Consider the following 25,020-nt stretch of genomic DNA (forward strand, 5'->3'; position numbering starts at 1 on the left):
TGTCAGACATACAGCATGTGAGGTGGATGTGCTGTACGCACCTGTTTAAATGATTTATCTGGGAATTGTGTCAGATTCAGATCCTTCAAATGCAAACTTTCAAAATTTAACACCTTGAAGTGTCAAGTTCCTGGCACTGAAAAAACTGCCGAACCTACCAATATGAGCTGAGTAACAAATACAAAACCTATGCACAGTTGTCCTCCTGGATAACTGGAGCCTGCTTGAAACAAGTAAGCTGATTCCTATTCATTTAGCAGGTTATTAAGATTCTGACCAATGATGACAATTTAAGAGTCAGATTTTCAAGCCATTCCAGATATAATTATATCCCCAACTTAAATAGTTCTTGCACTTATGTGAGTAAGCTGGGGATAGAAATAAAAGAAAAAAATACAAGTGGCCCAAAACTTGACCTGAACTTTTTTTACTTAATTATGTTTTACTGAGTGATACCAAAAAGCAACAGAACCATTTCTAAGTAAACAGTAACTGCACTTACTCAAAAAATTACTGCTACACATAGACTATATTTTGTTTTCAATCTCTTGGCACAAACCTCCCACTTTTCAGCAGATCTTACTCCATAAAATAATGGGAATGTATGACTTATTTGACTTCTTCAGGGGCCGTAATTAACAGTGCAATTTTGCAGAATTAGAGTAACATCCTTGCTATCATCTGTGTAATAGGCCAGTTATACTTAGATTCTGATTTTTTCACCAGAGGTTTAAAGTGTTCTTATCATTTGTATGTAGACAAGCATGTATATTAGCAAATTGTTTTTCAGCTCACAAAGGGGTTTTTTTTGTGTGTGTTTTGTTTTGCTTTAAAGGCTTCAAGGATATTAGCTACAGTCTGAACATTGGGAATGAATATTGTTTGGAGCTTGTATCGAAATGCCTATTTGAAATAGCATAGCATAATAAAAGAAGAGTTGCAAACTTGTGCTGGAACTCTGTTCAAAGCCAAGCTAGTAACTGGGCCAAAAATTTCCTATGAAAAATAAAAACAGAATCATTGAATCATCTGCAAAAAGCTGCATCAGCAATGGAAGTTTAACTCAGCAACAGGGTATTTAGCTTTGTTCACACAATAATTACATCACAAAGAAGGATATGAAGGATTTCAAGGGAGCATAGCCATCACTTTAAAGGCACAAGAATAAACAGATGACATCATGGCCAAAAAAGGAACCATTGGAGAGCAAAACAAATAGTGTTACAGCATTGAAATGACTCTGTTTGGTGGTTAGATGAAATACTTTGCATTAGTCAGCTGAATTGAAAACATAATCAAACAGACTAAATTGAAGACAGCCCCACGAAACTGTGAGAGCCAAACTGAGCTATGTGAGACATGTACAACATAAATCAAATACGGAATTTCAGACTCGATACAGAGTGGTGAATAAGTTATCACGGCCTACAATAAGGCTTATAAGAGTCATAATTTTATATAAAAGAAATCCTGGAAAAGCAGGAGATCTGAGAAACTTATATCATGTGAGCATTCAGGTGAGTAGCTTTTTACTTTGTGTCTCAAATGACTAAAATAACTTTGAAGTGAGCTTAGTTACAAGGTGAAGTGCTTAAGTTGTTTACAAGTTAATATGTAGAGGCCCTGCTAATAGCTGACCTAAATGCAAATCTGAGGCCATCTGACAAATATAACAACATAAACTACGTGTCATGCAAATTGCCATCATCAAAATTAGGAAGATTGAAAAATAAGACTTTTTCTGAGTTTGCCTGCTTGCTACGATATTTAGAGTCTGATTTTTCTCTAACTTACATTACTGTCAACCAAGAATAATTCCATTGAGGTCAATGGCCTTATACAATTGCAAAGTTAGTGAGAGGACAATTCAGGTGTTTGTGTGCTCTAAATTCTTCTCTTAGCAGCAACAGCAGTAATGGAAGGTGGTAGCACCCCCTTCTTAGATAGGCTGGGCGAACAAACAAGAAAAACCTGCTGGGCACGTAAGCCCAAACCTATAGGAGGAGCTATAGCCATTATCTCACTCTGCTGGTGCTTCCCCCTCTCCCATTTCCCTTGAGATTTCTGAGGTTGAGCTATGTTCCAGATTTTAATCTGTGAGAGTAGACTGGAGACACATGGCTTCCATAATATTGTATAGACAAATAAAAAAGTATGAAACAAGGATGGACTGGTGCTATGGGGTTGTGTTTGCATAGTTTATTGTGATGATATATACCAGTGTAGTACACAGAGTCTAACCACTCTTGAATACTTCAATATAAATGGTTTATTTCTACTGTATTTACCCACTTAAAAGTAAAATGATTTTGATATTGGTACAAAGTAAAGAGAGAAGGAAAGGGACTTCCAAACAGTGATTGGAGATGGTAAAGGAAGGCTTTCACTCACTTGGCTCCAGCTCCTGGCCGTGTCTCAACAGTTGCTTGTTTCAGGACTTTTTGTAGAAGAATTCCAGTATCACAGAAGTCATTATTAACATTGGCCCCAACTGATGTTGCTATTGGAAGACAATAGCAAAGAACTAAAAAAAAGTGGCAAATGACTGAAGTTGTTTCCCATGTAGTCCCTTTAGGGCAGGGGTTTTCAACCTTTTTAAGTAAGTGTACCCTCCGTGGATGAATGTGGAGTTGGGTGGGGGGGTGCAGAGTGATGGGTGGTGGTGGCAGCTGCCATATGCAAGCTTTTCCCACCATGTCTAGCTGGCCAGGTAGCCCCTGTGCAGCCCACAGAGGGGTGCTGCTGCCTCCACCCTGCCCTGGCCCTGCTCCTGGGAGGCAGCAGTGCAGGGTGGTGGATGGAGGCACTCTATCCCCATCTGTGCACATGTGCCCGCTAGGGCCTTCTCAAGTACCCCGGGTTGACACCCCCTGCTTTAGGACACAGATGGAATATGTTTGCGGGGGAAAAGTAGTGACACTGGGTAAGCCTAAATTGTCTTAGACAGTACATTTTCATTCCCTCACAGATAGGGTAGGAAGTTTATACCTACATCAATACAGATATTTATTGCTGGTCTGATCTAACAGAGCTGTGTTGAAGCACTTGAAATTATACCAGCTGAGGAAACCTTAAAACCCCAGCTACATGATAGAAAAAGGGAAAAAAATCACAAATGACTTATTTGCTGAACATAATTCAGCCATCCATAGAGCTGGGATATTTAATGCCACATCTCAGTTAAGGAGAGTCTTCTGCCTGGCTTGGTGTGTAGCTCACTAGGCTATGATTAAGAATGAATGAATCTGTGGCTAAACTTTTATTTGTGACTTACAGCAACCAAAACATTGAAAGCATTTCTTAATTTTACCTATTAACCACAAAATGTTGTTTCCCCCAAGGAAAAGAAGTGGAATAAAGTTATAAAAATATGCAAGCTGTTTAGAAATTGTCAGTCACATACCGTATTTCATTTCATTCCTTTGCAGAATCCTTATTGATATACTGCAGTTCAATAGGTGGCTGGCAGCTTTGATTTTTATTTCTGATCTGACTTTAAACAGAAATTTGACATACAATAAGCACATTTTGAAACATCATCTTTGCTATAAGACAGCTTCTGTTGACACTGCTGTCCTGCCATAGGGCATCAGAAAGGAATCACACCCCAGCCCTCTCAGAAAGTCATTTGTGACACAGGATGTCCCAGTTACTATAAAAAAAATGTTGAAAGCACTTCATTCTCCCTCCCTTTGATTTTTATTAGTTTAGCTCCAGGTCCTTTCTGAGTAATTATACCGTTTGCTTCATGTCTTGCTTTTCTAATGACTAATATAAAAATATGTGTACAAGCAAAGGGAAGCGTATTACCAAGTGATTTACAATTAGGATCCATTAAGGTAATTATTTTAATAAATGAGAATTAGTCAAATATAGCCATACACAAGGCTATGGCAGATATTAACAATGGCCACTGCAGAGAGGGAAGTGGGTTAAAGAGAAGGAGTTGGGCACATGGAAACAGGGATGCAAGAGATGTAAAGTGATTAAAGAGAAATACCTGGGACATTTGAAAAAAATATTAATTAGGGTTGGGCTGAGCTGGACATATTCAGCCTGTAAAGTCACTTCTGGAGATTCGTTCCTCAGACCCACCTATTCAAACACAGATGAGGTTCAATGATTCAATGATTCAACTTCCAAGACTATCCCTGTTCATGCCCATCAAGGCTCCCCATTATTTCCTTATGGGATGACATCAATGAGGTTCAAAAAGATTTCAGAGAACAAAAACAGACTAAATTCCTCCAATTTCACTTTAATACTGGGAAGTAACTCCAGTTTGCTTATACCAGCATCACTAAAATGGGAATCTGGTCCTAATTACAAAGGTGAGACTTCAGTGGTTTACTCTAGATTTACATCAGTGAGCCGGAAATCATAACATAGTACAAATGCCATTTATTAATGTTTCTGGATCTGCTAACATATCCTTGTCAATGCTTATGCTCTGGAAGGGGAAAAGGAGATTTCTCTCTAAATGACCTTGGCAACTCCAGGTGGAACAATTTGCAGACAATTCACATCCATACATGTGCAAGATGTTCACACGGAAAATTATGGGCTGATACACTTCCTTTAGTCAATGTTACTGTAACCCAGCCCTTTCCAATCTGCTTCTGACTATATTATGACCATCTGGTTGAGCCATCATCTTGTCAAATGCCATTGGGTTTTGCAACAAGATTGTTGCTTCACTTGAACACTGCCAGTAAAGAGGTCTCTATCCCAATGTTGCTGTGTGTTAGATGCAGGATTTAGCAGGTTGGAGAATTTACATAGAAGACTGAGACCTAGGAGTTTCTGGCTAATTATCCACTCTATATTTCATTACATAAGCAAAACTATGCGCCACTTTCTGTTAAGAGTTCTGGGTAGTGTAGTTCCAACCAGCAATTTCCTGTACTAAGTAACAGTATAATTAGGACTCCCACTGGAACAAAACACCATGAGTACATATTATTATATTACACCATTATAAAGTTCACTCATTAAATCTAACTTATACAACAAGCACATTTTGAGGAGGTAATTTCCCATTCACTGCTTTTCATTTAATTATTTTGATGAGGAGCAAGGAAAGACTAATAGATTGATGCCATTCAGAGCCCTGTTCCAAGTTTAAGGTGTTGAACCTTTGTATTGTCATTCTCATAAGTAGCCACATTCAGATAGGTAGCAGTGTTAACGGGTGATTTGCTATTTGTGCAGGTACTACTTGACATGATAGGTCTTTAAGCTCACAGGAGAACAAGCAAAAAGTGAGAATAATATAACAGGGGAGTAATAATAAACTGCAAGCAGCAGAAATGGCATGTGTCTTGCCTGACTTCTGCAGTTTGTCTGCATATCATTTCTGGTTATAGGCAAGAGCCAGTCAAGTTCATTAAAATCAAAAGGAAGTCCTTTAGCCCCCAGATTCCTGTCATTTCATTTGAAGAGAAAGCCTCTGGCATGTAACCAGATATCTTCCGGGTTTTAAGGCCTGCTGATCTTTGCCTTTAGATTTCTGGACAGTATTAATTTACATAGGCCAGAAAACAAGCGTGGAGCTCTTTGCCCTATTGGGTTACATGCAAAGAGCACCAATAAACTTCCTGATGTAACTAATAAAGGAAATTGGGAAGGAAGGAACAGTCTATCCATTATCGATAGGATAAAAGTTACAAGAATTAGGCAAATTAAGTACGTGAACAAACTAGTTAAAAAGAAACCATGAGCTGCACTTGATTTTACACTCTGGGCACCACTCCATTTATGAGCTGGCAGCAGAAGAGAGAGAGAAGGCAAAGAAAGCACATCATTTTTCTTTTTTTTTAAATTCAAAAAGAAAAAAGTTACCTATTTTTAAGTGGGAGAGATGGAGACCTGCCATCCCTTATAATGTAAACACTCTGCAAGACTCCTTCCATGGACTAATGGCAAATTAGCTTACCACACTTCTTGTGCCATCTATTTAGATTCTTACTTCTAGTGGACTCTGATGTCATCCACATCTTGCTCTAGTCCCCCATGAAAAGAACAGAAGTCAGGAGTAAGAGTGGGTAACTTCTACTGACTCCAATGAGAATAGTTTCCCATTAGTTTCCACCTTGAATTTGGCTCATAATGGACATTATATGAGTATAAGACTTTTTTTGCAAAAGGAAATAGCCCTCCTCTATCCGGCTTGTTTCTTCTGTGGTTGAATATTAATCCACCTATGTGTTTTAGAACAGCTCCGTTGATCTTTCCCTTTTCTACCAATAAATGAACATCTTTCAATCACATTAACACATTTCTGATTAATACCAAACATTCGGCGACTCAGGGCTGGCCCGTCCTATCCTGCGGAACCTGTGGCCACAGGGGGCCCACAGCCAAGGGGCCCAGCAGAGCCGGGCAGAGAGGCCGTGGCCCCTCCCGCGTTTGGCAGTGGCTGCTGCATTTGTGGTATAGTCTGCCCACCCGCCCAGCAGGCTGGATGCTTGTTTAACTGTTCCAGCCAGAAATTCCTGCCGTCACCCCTCCCCCTGCGTCCGGCGTGCCAGGATGTTCATTGACAGGCGTAAGTGTGCCGTGCGGCAGGAAAGGGGGCCCCGCACAGGCTGATTTGTCCTGCACTCTGCTATGGTCATCTTTGCTGATGGATTGGGTGGCCCAAAACTTGCAGGGGGTCCTAAAAAATTGTGGGCGGCCCTGTGGTGACCTATATATGTTTATTTCTTTTTGTGAAATGTAGTGCTGCTGGTTCCTTCTTGTACTGAGTTTCCTGATAGGCAGATGGGTTTTTCCGTCAAGAAGCACATCTCACATTCACGTGCAATGCTTTCAAGAGAGGCAGAGAAAACTGAACTAGATAGAGGAGCAGACACGTGGCTCCCATCTGAAGTTATGGTTGCGTCTAAATTGGGAAAAGTAGTTGCCCATGTCTTTATGGTCTTTATTAAATGGGTGTAATTAGTTGAATAAGTCCAATTAATGTTTTTGTACCAAGCTACTTAATTAAAAATATTAGAATTTGCATCATCCTATACACACCCAGGCAATGCTATTATGGTATAAGGCTTCACCATTACTATTATGACTCAATATTTGTACTCCCAGAGCACAAATATTAAGACATAAAAATAGCTTCTGTAGCTGGGCTAGAAAACAAAGGTTCTATCTGCACAAATCAGGTAAGTAGACACAGGAGCATGTTACAAGGCACGTTCTATAAGGCCTCAGTTCAGAAAATTGTGAGCACTCAGGATAGCATGTAAGCATGTGCCTAAATTTAAGCCCATGGTTAAGTGGCTTGCTGGTTGAGGGGCCTAGTAGAGGAGTTTTCTTAGCTGCTGATTCACATGCCAATTTTTAGCTTTCAGCAGCAGGTTTGGAATCAGAAAAACTGTTTATTATTCAACCCTCAGTTCCAAAGCAAGGAAAACACTGTTTATAAGAAACTTCAAAAGCCTGTGTCACAGATATCAAGTCCATATTCTATGTGCCTTTGCCAAGTCAAATTAGGTTATTTTACTTGATATTAAGTTTGACAAGCAAAGAGACTGTGAAAACCAGAATTCCAACTGGGCGTGCCTCTTGTAATTCAGTAAATTTTTTAGTGTTAAAATCTCAACAGTAGCCCTATTCTTTACACTCAGATTATATTACTGTCTGTATTTATCTTGTCTGGAAATGTACCTCCTTGTATCCTAGACATCTTCTAATATTCATGTTCTTCGGGAATGTGAGCAACACCAGTAGACTTTGTTTTGGCTAGCAAACTGGTCTTACCACATATGGATGTCTCTGAAGCCTTGGTTTATGTTTACCTGAACAGATTATGAATTCTATTATTATGCTAATTCTTGGGCATGATAAATATATTAGATTTTGTGTTGCAATAAAATACATTCCTTCTAGCACACACGTCCACTAGGGAAAAAGTTACGAATCAATTTGTATATTAGTAATGGAAGGGCAGATAATTAAGCCAAACACTTAATAATATGGTACATTTAAACAAATGCAAGATTGCACGATACGCTCTCTGTGGATTGAACTGTTGGTGCCTTGCTCTCATTAACTGAACATTAAAGCTTTCAACCCATACCACTTATCCACAGAAAGCTTTCACTAACTTTTCAAACCGTGTGTGGAAACAGGATCAGGATTTTCAAAAGATTTTTGTGATCCCAGATTTCAGTGAATGCCCCCTACAAGTAATCGATTCTAGTTTTGTCCTCCAGCTATAAGTCAGTTGTTTCACAGTGGTATCATAGTTAGCTGTCTGATGCATACCTGAACCGGTATCAACTTGTGCATCATCTTTGTAATTTTTCTATAGAAGTGTCTGTACAAATCTAACAAGGAAAAATAATAGATATTTCACATGGATACACACAAGTTTAAGCACGGTCTGGCTCATTTCCATTCTCAACAGCTATTGCTTCCCCTTGGAACATATTATTCTACACTCATCACAGTATCTGATATTACCCACTATTTAAGTCAAGATACTGGACCAGGTATACCATTGGTCTTGTTCAGTCTTCTTTAGTTTCTCTTTTGTATGTTCTCCCTGTCACTTTGTACCTGGACACATGCTATAAACAAGTGGAGATGAGATGGCAGGAAAATGACCACAATTTCTGAAATGTTATCATGCTATCCAAACACCTTAGACTGAAGATCATTGGAGCAACAAAATCTTTGAAACTCCAGGGGAGGGATTTCTTAGATGGACTTCTGTTGATGGTCCCCTATTTGCTGGCTTACTAATTGAAGCAGGCCATTTTTCACATTTCCACATCCCAATCAAACTGTGTTGTATGTGTGTCATGATTATTCAACTTTGTCTGAAACCACATGACCCACAGTGAACCCTAGCTTAGATTGTTCTTGGATAATGTCCATCCAAGGGAGAAACAGAAATTTCCTTACCCCAGTTATGACTGTTGCCAAATACCCAGAGTCAGATTCTTTAGCTGGTAGAAATAAGCATGGCTCCATTGACTCCAGGGTTAACATTTTTAACAGTAATGTCTAACTTGTAGCTTTTGATATTGCTTCTAGGATTAGATAAACCAGTTCTGCAAAAATGATAATTTTGTCCATGTTTTGAAAACCGGTCACCAACCAAATCTTTAATATTATATGGCAAGCTTAGTTATGAACCCCTTGTCAACCCTCCCTGAAGCAGGAATTAGACAGAATGTATTTCCAGAATCATTAGAGCATCCTTGCCTATCTCTTGTCCACGGTAGCAGGTAATCTTGGAGGAATAGTTTGATTTCATATAATCCTCTGTTTCTAATACCGACAACATTATGTGGCGCTTTCCACAGCCCATGCCAGGAATATCTCATCTTTCAGGAGGATGAGTCAAACTCTTGCACAGTTTGACTCAGTCATTTCTCTACTAGAAGTAGGAAAACTCATAAAGATAGAAGGCTTGATAGAGCTTGCAGAGTTCTGCAATCTAATAAAGAAGCCTGAACATCTCAAGCAATCAACCTACTTTGTGGTGTTGTCTTTTAGTGTCAGGAATCTGATTATTTGGAAAGTCAACTGGAATACGGTTTATTGCAGTATTTTGGTCTTTATGCTTCTGATCCTAGTGACAACAATGTAGAAGCAGCACTTATCCACATTCTTCTATAATATAAAAAAATAGCACGAAACTTTTCAGTCAGATCTGTTTTTCAAAATCATTTTCTCCTAATCCTACTAATGGTCTCAGGTTTTATGAAGGGTTGCTGCCACGTTGTGAACACCAAGATGTCCAGAGGCAGGCTTGGGTCAAAGGAAAGATTAAAAGGGTTGCTTGTTCTGAACAGAGCATAGGTCTAGAGTCTGTGTATATAAAAGTGTTTACTCTTACACTCCTTTACTCACATGCAGCTCTTGGCAAATTCAGTCCTCTGGGATTGTGCTCACCTCAGCTGTAGATAGATTGATGGAGCTTAAAAATACAGCTAGGGATAGAGATGGTACAGGGGCATCTTTACCAAGTCTTCTGTCCTCTATTATGAAATGAAATACAGCAAAAAAACCATTCTATTGACTTGAGCCCACTTCTGGGTATCCCTTACACTGAGGTTATTAGTACCAGATTATATCAAAGAAGCACAGAACATCAGGACACTACAGCTAGGTACAGACATTCAAAACGCCTTGGATGGAGGAGGAATCAATCCAAGTTACATGGTTTTCAGTAAGCAGCATAATTTAGATTGCACACATTCTCCCTTTGTTGTGAAGGCAAATTTTAGACCAGGTTCTGCCATTTTTAAACAAGTCTGTATGTGCCAAACTTCTGTTCTGTTACGGATAGAAAATGGTTTCTGATCATGTATACCAGTAAAAGTGTAATGTCTGTACCTGGTCTTCAATACCTGAAGCAAGAGGCCCTTTATCCCTAGGGGAAGAAAAATAAATAAATAAACACGGAAGTCAAAGTCTTAGGAACGTAAGAGCCTGTAGTTTTATAACGAAGTAGTAGGTCAGTGTGTGTAAATGTAACTGTCAGAGTTGCATACGATTTAATCAGTCTACATAAAAGACCTGAAAGTGCCGCTTTATTGACTTCTTAGTAAATGCAGTATGCATTACAAGACAGAGTCTTGTCTTACATCCTGGGGATAATGTCGCTGGTTTGGGATTCATAAATGAGGTCTGTACAGGAAGAGGGGATTATGCCAGCAATGCGAGAATTCACCACAAGGAATATTTACAAGCTATAAATGCAGTTGTTAATTTCAGGTTATCAAAACCAATCATCGTATCTCAGTTCTCAAACAACATCTGATCATCATCATCACATCGGTAATCAGCCACTGAGGAATGAGCATTCAGCATAGCTGAATTCACTTAAGTGCATTGCACTCATTTCCTTCGTTAAACATGGAATTGTAACCACAATTAACAAGACAGTTCTTACTCAATACAAAGGGGGGATGGGAAGTGGTCTTTAAGATGGCCATGGAACTGTATGCATCGGTTGTAGGAAGCAGAAATGTGTTTGTGATTTGCCACAGGAGGGGGAAAAAAAAAGAAAAATTGATTCCAGTTTTCAGCCTCTTAAATCAACATCAAGTTATCTGGACCTTGTATATCCTGAAATGAGAACAAAAGGTAACAAATCAACATATTTACAGATTTGTGACCTGTTTACAGTTCTATTGTGTGTTTAATAATCAGCTTTTTTAATTGTGGCCCAATAGTCGTACTATTATAATGTTTCAAAATGTTAATTGTGCATTTTGTTTTTACAAAAGGGAAGAACAAACGCAATACCTGTAGTCAGGGACAGTGCAGAAAAGCACACTTCACACTTGGTAGAGCTAACCATCTCCCACCATATATTCTGGAGCAGTCAGAAAGAAAGATCACAAGTCAAGCTGGATTTACATATGTGTTACTTATGGCAGTAACCCACTATCTTGCACTTCTCCAACACTGCCAACCTTCAGGCCATCACATTAAAGAAATGTTCACATTGATCTTCAAGCACAAATCATTCAAAACTTGGTCCAGCCAATAGGGCTTTTACACTTCCCTTGGAGATATTAGTCTAAAACACCAAGAGAGCTGTAGTTTTCATGACTGATTTCATGACTTCAGTTGAATAAACATCCCAACTTTTAACACCAAGACCGCTGAACACTAGCTGTCAGAATGAAGACAGGTCATCTTAATTAATTCTGACCTGGCATCACAAGAAATTACAGGACTTGCTCGTGTACTACCAGCATAGCTCTTGCATAAATTCAGCAATGAGAAGACATAATCAGCAGCTACATTTATTCCTTTTATTATGAAATTAGGCATAGTGCGCCTTCTTATGTGTCCAGCTTTGAAAAGAAGTCAGGTGGCTACCTCATATTCACTATGGCATTAGAATGGGCAGTTTCCGTAGAGTTGGTGATATATCTGTCCTTTCCATGAATCCGGATCATGTAAGATGTATATTTAGACCTATGAAAACATGATGAAAAAGGTCCCACAATATATTGCACAAAAGGATTTTTCTTCTTTTCTGGTGACTTTTCTGTTACTCAGATTTCTACAATTTGAGAAAATGTTTGTGATGGGCTGGCTGGCAGTGACCTGGCCCAGGGGTTTTGAAAGGGCAAAAGATGATTGGAGGACTTGGGATTCCCTTTCCTCACCAGTCAGGTCCTAGAGACTCCCCCCTCTCCCCCCGTGTTCCCTGATTTGCCCCTTGGGTCACCTGGAGGGGGTTAAAAGGGGCAGCATGGGCTGATTCAGGAGAAACCAGTGAGGGACAACAGGGAAGGAGCTTCACAGAGCTGAGCCAGTGGGACAGGAGCAGTGCCCCAGAAGAGCCTGAAAGAGCAGGACCTGCAGGCAGCAGTGGGACCCTCAGCAGCGCGGCGTGCAGCCGGCAGGAGAGGCTCCCCACTGGGCTCCAGGATCCCCTAGGAGAGGCTGTAGCCAGCAGGAGAGGCTCCCCCGCTCCAGCAAGGATCTGAGCAGTGACCTGAGAGGTTCCCAGCTCTGCTTCTAGCTCCTCCAATCAGAGGCCAGGCAGCTCAATGTGAGGCTGGGGCTCCAGGAAGGTCAAGACTCCTAGCAGGCTAAAGCAGTACCACCAGTAGTGGCTGTGTGGTAGCATTCCTGCCTACCATGTGGAAGATGTAGGCTTAAGTCCCAGCTGAAGTGACTTGGGATGAGTAAGCTAACAAGAAGCAAATCTTCTTGCAGTGGAAAGGGGCCATTGTGTTTTCCCCTCTTTCTCTCCCTCCAGGTACCAAGGCCCTATATTTCCTTGTCATTTGACATTTTGCATTTTGTGCCCTTTTTTTATATATTCACCAACCCGTATTGTTTGTTCTGATGTTTGTGTTTTATATTTTGTTAACCCTGTTTTTTTGTCAGTGATTGTAAGTGTCTAACCTTTGTTGAATCCTACCTGCTTGGGGCATTGTAGTGTCCACTATACCCTCTGATTTTTGCCTGTTATGTTCCCAGTATATGGTTAAGTCCCCATTGGTGGTCTGGCTCTGCTCTATAGGGGGAGGAGAGTCCCTATGCCTCCCACAGTGCTTGTGCACCTGCTTTGATCCCTTCAATTGGAGAGGGGTACCTCTTGGAGTACCGCCCAGGTTATATGTTTAATCTTAAATGTCAAGCTTCATATCTTGACAGTAACTTTCTCTTGCAATAATCTGATTATTTGGTAGAAAGCTGACCCATAACTCAGTGAAAAAAATTGTAAAACTTGATAAAGGTTATATTCAGGTGTGAAAGAACTTATATTTTGAACAATATCATCATTGGATGTGCATAATTCATACATCTTTACCTGCATTTAAAGTTTTTCAAAGTCTAAGCCAAATTCAAGAATGAGGCCAATGGAATTTCATCTCCCTGGTGATATGATTTTCCTTCCAGCCAACCAGCAACGACAATTCAACTGAATCCCAAGTTACGGTATTTTGTCAGGAGTGGTATCAAGTGGCAACCAAGTGCTCTGAACATGGTTGATGAGGAGTCACTATGTGGTTTTTGTCTTACTGGAATGTTACAATCAACATTGCCAACAAGGATGTTCTTAGTGAGAGAGAAAAAAAAAGACAGATAGAGGGTGCTTGTACACATGATGGGGTTTTAGTCCTTAGGGTTGTATTCTATGCCCCCTAAATTGAAATGGAGAGTTTTTAATTGGTGGGTTTTAAATTGTGGGTTTAATTTTCCATCACTATATATAAGTTATTGTCCGGACAGCTGCAGGTGCCTGCTTTAAGGCAGAAGCAGCGAGGGGCCTGATCCCTTTTTTTTTTTTTCTGGCAGAGTCTGCCTGCCTCTGGCTGGGTGGCCATTAATCTGTGCCATTAATCTGCCAGCTCACCCTGCAGCTACAGGAGATGCGGGCAGGCTCCACAGAAAAAATGATTGGGCCCCTTGCCACTTCTGCCTTCAGCAGGCGCAGGCCCCTGCTCTTAGCAGGACAGTGGGGACTTCCTGGGAATAGGCTGGCTTGCCCATGGGGCAGCATGGGGAGGTGGTAGGAGGGTGGCTGGGTGTGCTGGCAGCTGGAGAAGGTGGTGGGGATGGTGCATGGGGGCACTGGAAGCCCGGGTGGATTCAAGGAAGTTAGTTTACCCAAGTAGCCCTGTGCCCCATGCACTGTCCCTGCTGCCTTCTCTGGATGCCAGCACACCCAACTGCCCTCCTTCCATGTCCCTGCATTTCCTCAGGGGCAAGCCAGCTTGTTCCCAGGTGGCCACAGGTGTCCTGCTGTCCATAGCAGCCTGCCAGAGGTACATGCAGTGAGGGGTCAGATCCCTTTTTTGTAGAGCCTGCCTGCCTCTCCCTGCCTGGCCGGGGAGTGAGCTGACTAATGGCTGCAATGTTCCAAGTTGCAACATTGCAAACTGATTTTAAACACCTCCAACTTGTGTATGTGTAATGTGCAATGCCATTAAGCCAGACAAAGGGAAATTTTCATCACGTGTACATCATGAAAATGTCACATGTGCAAACACCTTTAGGGCCTGTTTCTCTGCTTATGTATCACAGCTATACACTACCCTAATTGGTGATGTAAAACTTATCACAGTTACAGATCACTGTAACTCCATTTACTTCAGTGCACTTAATTGTAGCAATTAAGGGGAAAACCTGGTAATCCTTTGGATAATTCCTTGAAAAACAAATCTGAGTGCTTGGCATTGAACAAAAAAACAAAAGTATTAACAGGTATAATTGGGACAGAAAAGATTACTGAAAATATTCAATGGTACTTAATTTGGAATACTGTATTTTTTTTCTAGCCAATATCTCTAGAAGGCATAAGGGAAATACATGTAGAGTGCTAAAAGATGAGCTATTTATTTTATAGAAGAAATGGACAAAGTGGGGACAAGCTGCTGCTCAATGCATTTAATCAAGAAGGTAGATGAGGAATCTAGCCTGAAATCCTTTCTCTGTACACTCCCTCATCTGTCTCCAACTTGAGTTTCACTTAGGTTTCTCCTAAATAACAGTGTAGAGAAAGTAGACCAGATGCTACAATTTACTTGCTCTCTTTGCACAAGAGCATGGGGACATGGCATGATGCTGAAGGTAGCATGTTTGAAACCAATAAACCTTTTTTAGAAAACCTAGTTAACCCTGGAGAAATCCCTGTCACAATGTATTATTGAGACCAAGAGCTTAAAAAAAACTGGGCATTTATATGGACAGCAAGAACATCCAGATTTACATTGATAAAGCTTGCAAAACAAACCAAAAGCTGGAGAGATGTAATCTCTCATGCTTCAGGCATAAGCAACCTCTAACTAATACAGAGATAGGAAAAACCTGTCTGTACGGGAGTATTATTCCATAACTGCCTATATTCCACTTTTCTTATAGTTTCTTCTAAAGTACACTGAATGCTGCTATCATTGTACTGTTTTAGTTGCTCCTCTGACAATAAGATGTGTATGTGGACACACTGTAGCTATGTATCCTATTTAAAGAGTATTAAGAAGAGACACGTCAAGGAGCAATGACAAAAGTTGCAAAGATGAGAGGATGGGGCCTATACCGATCATATAATGGGGTTGTTGAGGAAAGCAGTTATTCCAGTTGTTCTCTGTATATGCTTCTTTCCTATGGTTTTTCTTCCCAAGTGTCTTGGCGAGGAGGGGAGGACGCTATTGCAGAAGCTTATCAATGTCTATTGTATCCTACACGCCATTTTGAAAAAGAACCAGCTACCCCAGATGGTGGCAGGTCAGCTGGCAAAAAGTCTGCCTTTTCCATTTCACTGCTTCCCCTGCTTTGATTATGCTACATCAGTGCAGATTCCAGTGACTTGAAGACTGGAGCCAGTGCCTGACAATGATGCCATAAATCACAGCAAGAGATCAGTCTGTAGATCATTTCTCTCTGCTGTCTGCTGCTCAATGCATTGCATCAGGAAGATAGATCAGGAATCTAGCCTGAAATCATTTCTCTGTACACTCCCATGTCTGTCTCCAACTTGAGTTTCGCTTAGGTTTCTCCTCTGACACTTGGATAGAAGGCAACTAGGGATAAGATTTTGTCAAGTCAGCTGAAGGGCAGAGAGCAAAAGAATAAGCAAAATAAATATGTGCCCCAGTAAAAGTTCCTCCTGAGAATCTGTGGAGAATTGCCTGTAATCAGCTAATCAGCATAATTGTTTCTAATTAGGCTCCAGAGGCACATCAGAGACATTGCTAACTTTATGGAGGAATGGCTTAGTTGGGAGAGGGAAGGTATCCACAGCTGTATTAATGACAATCATAACTCTCTGGGCAGCCAGGGAGGCTTCTGGTCTAATTAGAACCATTCTTACTGGAATGGGAGGCGACATGATTTGTGAAAAAGACACCCTCAGCATGTAATTTTTGATGTAACAAATCTAGAGAGATGGATGCTCTTTGATCTTGATTCTCCTGTTATTGCTGTTCACACTGGGAAGGGCACTTTAATGAAACAATCTCAGGGTAATTTACCGCCTTTGAAGTCCTGAAATGTGCTGCCAACAAAATTTCTGGTTTAGTGAAGGCTGCTGCAGCAGTCACTCAGTGTTGCTTAATGGAGCTCCAAAACTGGAACATCAAGACATCAAAGGTGAAGGTGGCATGTGATTAATAAACTAAGCTATTCATTTGTTTCTGCCTCAGAGGCAATCTGACAATTTATTGTCACTGGCTAATTTACACTTTGTGAGTACTTGCTCTTACTAGTTATGCTAGCCATAGAGCAAGATAAATTATGTTTACCTGAAAAGGGGAGGGGAATAGACACTGTAAGCATAGGGGTGGGGTGGGATCCATCTTCAAAGATACTTGTAGATATAGTGAAATTTTAGACGAAGGAAACTAGATAGCAGGGACTCAATTCTTCATCCTTTCCCTCCTACCTTATCACCTCCTTACTTCAGCCGCATCCCTGTTTACATGCTGTCACCAGGAAGTAAATCCCAATTAAAAGTAGATTACAAAGGAATAGGGCAGCATAATGATGAAGGATGAATTATACAAATGCTTTGCTACTTCATGTGACAGCAATAACTGAAATTGCAGAGATACCAAAGTGAAGATGTGTCAGTGCTATTAGCCCTCATTTGTACACGGCATAGCAATAAATTTAGCTATTAAGGAAGTTTAGGCCTTATCATTCACCTACTAGCTGCTGGAATGGACAATAAAGACAACATAATTTATATGGTGGTATGGCAGCTTATTATATTAATACCTGTATCTGTACAATGCATTGCTTCTAGTGCAGGGGAAAGGCCTAATACAATGATTCTTGTCCTGTTTAAGTCGGGGCACCCTTCACAACTTTTCTGAATTTAGCAGCACCCTTGGTTGAGAACCACTGTTGTTCTGCCTCTGTTTACCTTAGTATATCTCAACCAGGGGGCTGCAGCATGCTTCAGGCTGTATTAGGATTGACTAATAGGCAAAAGCAGAGGGGTAATTAATGAGATTCAACTTCCCTGTGCCAGTGGTGGGAATGGGTCTTTCCTGCCCTGGGTATCGCCACACTTGGCTCCTCCAGCCAGACAGTGGACAGAGATGCTTCAAACTCAGCCTGACTCTTCCAGCTGGGCAGTGTGACGTGCTACAGCCAAATAGCCCTCCCCAGGCCAACTCCATATGCTCCTTCCAGAAACAGAGGGACATGGGGCAATCCCACCTGTTTGGCATGAATCTGCTTCTGTGGGTATCATGTGGGTTTGGACCAGGAAGAGCTGTGACAAAAGTGACAACTCCAGCCATTGCTGCTTCCCATGTCACGGTACCCCTGCAAGGGGCTCACAGCCCGGTAATGGAGAAACACTGGCCTAATAGACTGCTTCCATGGGGAAGGTGAGTGCCTCAGTTCATGACAAAGCTTACCTTTGCGATTAAGGGCAAAAGAAAAAAGTACCTCCCATGTAACATGTCTTTTGCCAGGGATGTAAAAGGAAAGGCACAAATACACCCTTCCAAGGCAATAATATATAGAGAAGGAAAAAGTAATGTAAACCTTCTGTGTCCGTAATGGAGATGTGGAGTCTGAGAATGCTGCTAGTCAGTGGGAACACAGATGGTGTAGGGAGAACAACCTATACAATCACAAAGAAATAGGCTTCATATCGCATAGACCAGCTATAACAGTAAATTCCCAATTACACGTTTCTTGAAAGTTCCTTTCCAGCAGGTGTGTCACTAAGGCAGAAACCAGTCTTCAGGCTGCCATCGGTTGTCAGACTCACCTACTCTGTGAAAAGGAGTCAGCACTTCAGGAAGAAATGCTGCCTCATTAGAAATGTATGGAGATACTGATCTTGAATAAGGTCAAAGTTTAATGGCAGAGAGTGAGTTCAAATCTAAATTGGCTTGACACTTTGCCAAATACGCCTGGTAACTTTGATATAGACGGTATTGAAAATATGCATATGTATTATTATACTTAAGACCCACTTGCAAGACTGATCCAGGTTCAGATTGTGAATCCCCTACCATCTTACAAGATGCTTAACATGTTCAGATCCATTCCAGGGGTCTTGATGTTGTGAAACTGGGCTAAAAATCAGATTTAAAAGATACTTAAACTCTGTCTGCACTGGAAGTCCGGTCATACTTTTCTAACCACTTTATTGAAAGATGTGGCTATGTATGTCCACAAAGCAGCATTTTTGGTTTGTTTGTTGTTGCTTGTTTTTTTACAAGGGAAATGTGCTGACCCCGTTCGCAAATCCACAGTGACATTGCTTAGCTGTGCTTGCATCACTGCATTGGTAGTATCTGGACAACTATTGTACAGTGCTTCAGCAAATGATTGAGCTTAAAAAATGTGCACTTATACTAGCAACTGCAGCCTGCAAAACAAAACATCCAGGGACATCCTATTGTACAGTGACTGCAAGGTGGAAAACCAGCTGAACTGGTTACACGGGAATGGATAGGTGGTCTTTAGTACACATCTTGGAGCACGGTGTTCAACCAGTTACAGGAAGTTATCCAGTTGCCAGCCAAGGATGCCACATTTATTAGCTGAATATTAGCTCTGCTATATGTGGGCCAATAGTGTCATGAAACAGTTACAAACTCAGTTTAAAGTTCCATTGTAAGCAGGACCTTGTGTGCTGCATCTGCCGTTTAAGAGGAGACTGGGATATCAAGAGAAATAGTGTTCCTACTTTTTTCCAATGCTTTCCGTTCCAGATCTACATGTTAAGAGATGTGCAAAGTTGAGGAACAACAGCCACAACCAAGAATACACTTTCAAGCCTGTGAAAAATATTGCTTCCAGTGCAGGTGAAGTTTTAGATGAAGGCTCCGTAGCAAGCTGTCCTTTCCCAAGTTCAGTCTTGCAGAGATCTTAGAGGAACCAGAAGCTTAGTATTAGGCAAAAAAAAAAGTTAATTATGTTAATACTCTTTTCCATCTCCTTGGTCTAGGGGGTTTAACATACAGCATCCTGGATCCTGTCACTGCACAACATGATTAGACTTCAAAGAATACAGTGCAGGGGGGAGGGGGTGGTAACAGCCAGGCAACAAGAACAGGACAGGGGAAAAATAAGAAGCTTGTAAAAACAAAACAAAAAACCCAAAAAAACAAACCCCAGAAAATAAACCCTAACAACCCACCCAGGTCATATAATGTACAATCACTGTCCATCTTAAATGGCCTCTTTTTATTAGCAGGTTTAAAGGACCTCAGACAGCAGCAAAATGTTATCAGAGGTCCATAGCCATAGGCATAGAGCAAGGAAAGTGAATTTGAGGACTCAGCTACATCTGGAGTTTATCAGCTCTTTTCCTGGCTAGTATTACAGTAAACAATTATCTGTAGATCAGGAGACAGCAGGGACTTTAAAGACCCAAATTACAGAGAACGGGAGAGAGAGAAGGAGAATACAGGAGATAAAAAGGAGTCTATGCATCTTATCGTACTAATGAAATCAACCTGACAATCACGCCAGGCTGCAAGGGTATTACGCTGTCTGGTATTAAATGAGCAGTTACAGCACAGGCTCCTCTGTCAAACAGCAAATAGACACGAAAGAAATGAAAAATGCACAACTAGGTCATGGCAAATGATTTATAGGGAGCACTAAGACAACCGGTCAGTTTTAAAACCTTGTCAAGTGAGCTGTCAGGTTGACAATATAGTCAAATCCTTTGATTAGTATTTCAAGGGATGAGGAATGCTCTGAGGAATGAAGTATGAGGAATACCTCTGTGATCCCTGAATTGCTATGAATAAGGAAATGGTAATTGCCCATAGGTATTGTTCTTTTCATCCTTATCCATCAAATGGCAGTCACCTGTCATAGAGGCAGGAAAAATTCTCTCTCTAGCTTACAGAAAAAATTGAATCGTTTGAACTGTTCTGAAGCTTGTGCACCCACCTCCCCGACACTCAGTAAAACTTGTTACGTAGGCCAACTCCCTCAATGAGAGCAGCGTGAACATATTTGAGGGCAGAATTTTGTCCAGAAATGTTGTTGCCTAAAAGATAACAGCATTAAAGTAGTCATTGGCTGGCAGGATGCAATTGAGAATGATATTATAATGTTTTTATACATGTTTATTGGTCAACTTAAAAACTTGTGAGATAGTACAGTATAAGTTGTCCTTTGTTTTTATCTGGGAACTATCTAGTCTCTTCTCTGAGTACACTAGCTGCATAAGTTCAGGGACCTGTAAAGGAGGGAGACTAAAATGGAAGACACAATTTGGCCCCTGTACTCAGATGCAGTAGAACAGCAGTAGCTTTATTTGGAAAATACATCTGAGCTCACCATCCACCAAGGACTGCATCAGCCAATAGCAGGCACGGGATTGCAAAATGTCTCACCTACTTAGGATCACTAATCGGGGAAGCTGGGTGAACATTGAGAAAATGTTTCCATGAATGTTTAAAGAAATGAACTTGTTTTGACTGCTCTTAGAGTTTGTGTTAGATTTTATGTTAGTTTTCTACGATGGGTGTAGTGGACAGGGAAATATAGAGAAAGCCATTTGTTAAGCAGCCAGTGAAGTTCATGACAAGAAAGTCTTGGGCCAGATTCTCAACTCATCCAAGCCCTTTGTGCCACGCTGACAGCACTAAAAGGACTAGAAAGCTGCCAGATCTCTACCTGTGTGTTTCAACACCACTAGCCCATCTGAGCTCTCCTACCAGTCAGAGCAGTAGAACAATGGGCCAAGGTCCCTTAGGAAATTGTGGACTCTCCACCCTTGTAGGTTTTCAGTAAGAAGCTGTACATCTCTCTTATATGGTTTAGGAATAGCAAATCCTGCATCTGTGACTAGCTGACCTTTGAGGTCCTTTCCATCTCTATGATTTCACAGAATACAGGTGTGCTAGGAGGGCAAGGGACAGGGTAAGAACATTATCTCAGCTACTCTTAATTGTTTAACTTTTCTATGCTGGGGCTCAGTCAAGGTCGGGCATAGAGCCAGCAGACAAACTAAGCAGCTGCTGCTGGGTCCTTCCTTCCATGCTCCTCTTTTTTCTCCTTGTTCTGTTCTTCAAAGAGTGGTCACACTGGAGAATTTGGCCCACTGATTCTGCCCCAGAAACTGGTTAGGATAATCCAGTCCTTCAGCAGAAGGTGCTCCAGTTATGTGTCTGCTGGAAACCAAGCAACACAGTTCAAGTATCAAATAGTTGCCACAAGTCGCTGATGAAAAATCTCCCCCAAATAGTTCTGAACAACACATCAGAAAAAATCAGGATCTCCTCAGAGACAAGTTGTGAAGAGGAGAGAGACCAAAATGAACTGCATTCGTTACGTGTTACGAGCTATTCATCCAGCTCTACTAATCTGCAAAGTGGTTGGCATAGTCTCCAAACCACTGTTCCTCCTGTCAGGATTCAAGACATTCCTAGTCTTGTGTGTCCAAAGCCAGAGCTCCATCAACTGAGCACAAAACTCCCCAGGATTCGCACATATACTTTGGAGTTTCCATAAGAATTTGGCCTGTGAGAAAAATGCACCTGTACAAAGCATTCTACCCTTAAACATCTCCCTGTAATAATCTTGATTGAAGCTTTTTGTGTGGTATACTTTGAAACCCAAGCTACCGATGTATGCACTTTCTTTGTAGGGTATACAGAAAAATACAGTCTAAGCTTTTTAAATGGTGCGTGACTCCAAAATCACTCTCTTTATTATCAATATATTTGACAGCATAACCAGTGCCTTGTCAACATTAGGTAATGAGGCTAAAAAAAAAGTCTTCCAAGAAATTCAAAGTGAAATCAAAGGTGAAATTTCAGCTTTGAGGGTCACTTGAGATGGAATCAAAGATCTACATTACTTTACAGGGTTTTAAGGTTGTTTTTTTCCCCTTTTGCTACAAGCCTTGAGGCACTGTAACAACTTTCTTGACTAATAAATGCTGTAATCCTGTAATTGGCAGTTACATATTTGTGCATGTTAGACCAAATACAGTTAAAAATTTTCCATTGGAATGAGGAAAAACAAAGATTGTTGGTTACTTGTTTGACAGAGGAAACAATGAATGGACATTTGTGTCCTGCCTTCAGATTAGGGATGGGACAGTCAGTTAGGCTGAAAGATGATCCAGCCCAAATATGTACCTAAATATTCATTTTGAGATTTGAAAAAAGTACACTTAAGTTTTAGCATTAGAATTGCATTACCCTTTGAGCATCCTGGACCAACCAGGATGGGAAATGAGTGTGCCAATATACTATGTATTACAGAATGGGATCATATATAGATTGGAAACCATGAGGGAGTCTTCTCAATCTCTCTGTCTCCCTTTCCCAACACTGTGGGTATTAGGCACATAATCACGCATGCTGAGTATGCTTTCAAAGTCAGTGAAAACAAAGTCAGACTCACCATCAGGCAGGATTAAAATGTATCCTCTGACTGCACTGAAAACTGTAAAAATGCCTGGGGATATCCCTCAAGGTTCTGAGATTTTTTTTTTTGATGATCATCAAGCCTGCTTGACTCACCTTGTTGACAAGTTGTAGAGCAGCTAGAGCACTTTAAGCAAATCTGCCTGTAGTTTTCCATTGATCCACTGGCTGGAAGCGTAATGTGTAATTCGGATTCTCTTTATGTCACAGAGGGATCTTATCTTGATCTCTCTAATAGTTTTTCAAGTGGTAACATTTTATTTGGAAAAAGAGCAAATGATGAGGAGTGCTCATTAAGCTGGCATTACACAATATGTTTACATTTGTGTTAGGTTTCATCGTTTGATGTAATTTTCAATCCCACACCCCTCCCCCAAATCTTCAGTTTTTTAAGCTTCTGTCAAATCGCTAGAACACATTATTTAAATAGTATATATGTGCATATTATATATGTGTGTGTGTGGCGGAGCACCGTCAGGGTGCTTGCCACTTAGTGGGCAACAGATGAGCCTGCATGATGAGCAGCAGAAAGCCCCCCCCCCCATAGCCATTTTAAGGGGGAAGGTGTGTGGTAGAGCACCTTTGGTGTCTGCTACTTTAAGGCTGAGAGTAGGCAGCTGGCACATGCAGGCCAGCCCTGATGAGGCAGCCATTTTAACAGTGGTGGATTTACCATTAAACAAACTGTGCAGCAGCATGGAGCCCCCAATGACAGGGGGCCCTCCCGCTGACACTGTCACCATTGGAGAGCCTCCTGCATTTTGTTTGTGGCCCTCTCTCCTGCCCAAGTGGTTGTGGGCTTCTTCAGCTGTTTTGGCAGGAAATTCCGGCCACTGCCTCTCTCCCACGGCCAGTGTACCACACTAATTCCCCCACGGATGTGCTGTGCCATGGCAGGTGGGGCCCCACACCCTGCTTGGATCCCAGGGCCTCACTAACCATAAATCCACCACTGCGTTTTAGATCCAAGCTCTCAGGGCTGTGGCAGCAGTCTGCTGCTGGCAGCTGGGGAGCAACAACACCTGGATGAGCTGCTGCTCAGAACACCCTGGAGGTAAGGAAGGAACTATGGGGATGGTAGGAGGTTTCTAGGGGCCCAGTGAGGTCCCAAGCCCCAGGGAGGCTTTGGGCCTAAAGAGAACAAGGCCCAGTCTGGGAAGGGGCTTATTGTTGGTGGGCCTACACAGGGGCTAGGCAAGCCCCTAAATTAGAGCAGGCAGGCTTGGGGCCTGGGGCTCAGGAGAACTGAGTTGAGAGTAGAGCTGTGTTACGAAGATCTCTGGGGCCCTAAGCAATCCCAGTGTGAAATGGCTGTGTGGTGAGGCCCAGATGGGGACTCCTGCTGCCTAAGAAAGTCAGCTACTGCAGTGTTGGAACCAGAGCACCCCAACTGGTCAATACAAGAGGTCGAGGGCCAGAAGGCTGAAGGGCAATGAAGCCCAATGCAAGGGGAAGACCTGTGCCATGATGAGATATCTGGCACCCCGACTGGCCTGGAGGTGGAGCCAGAGGCTAAGGAGGCTAAAGGTCCCCTCAACTGGGGGGAGTGGGGAATATCACTGTCTAGGGGAAGAAAGGCTCAGCAAGACGGAAGGTTGAAATGAAGGAGGCTGAAGCTCAGCCTCTGGAAGGGGGGCATCCGAGGAGGGCTCTGGAGAGTTGAGCAAGTAAGAGGCAGCCAGCAGCCACCCAGGAACTATGAGTAGCCTTGTAGAGATAAGACCAGGGCAGCTAGGCCTGCATTGGTCCTGGGTATTACAAAAAACTGCATCCTGCTGGGGAAGGGTGGTCTGGTGCAGCTGCCTGTGGCAGGGCAGCTCCCCAGAAATGCCAGGCCAGATGCCTACCTAGTGAAAGGTGAGGAGGGGCACCTTAAAACCCCAGTCCCCACATTCTGGTGGGATACCCAAATCTAAGGCCAGGCACAGGGGCCAGGCATATCTCTGGACACTTGAGCCCCATGGGGTGGAAGACCCTGGAGTAAGGGGGCAGATAGAATGGTCCCAATGAGGGGACAGGATGGGGCCAGATAAGTCAGCATGATGCCTGAGTCCTACAGGGGGGCCACAGGACCCCAGTGGCTCCTGGAAAGGGGGACCAAAAGGCCCAGTGAGGGGCTAGGGTCATAGTTTCATAGTTTCTAGGGTCGGAAGGGACCTGAGCAGATCATCTA

At 41.9% G+C, this 25,020-nt stretch overlaps 1 long non-coding RNA gene across 1 annotated transcript in view; it reads left to right on the forward strand.

Moving 5' to 3' along the window:
• Nucleotides 1-1,442: 1,442 nt before the first annotated feature.
• The window catches only part of LOC109310027, a 38,629-nt gene continuing 15,051 nt past the window's right edge, over nt 1,443-25,020 (forward strand). Inside the window, exon 1 of the long non-coding RNA XR_002101122.1 lies at nt 1,443-1,517. This is a non-coding gene — a long non-coding RNA (uncharacterized LOC109310027). The remainder of the gene's footprint in view (nt 1,518-25,020) is intronic.

The sequence above is a fragment of the Crocodylus porosus genome, unplaced genomic scaffold, assembly GCF_001723895.1.
Source record: "Crocodylus porosus isolate Cpor-Errol unplaced genomic scaffold, CroPor_comp1, whole genome shotgun sequence".
In the NCBI taxonomy this organism is placed as follows: Eukaryota; Metazoa; Chordata; order Crocodylia; family Crocodylidae; genus Crocodylus; species Crocodylus porosus.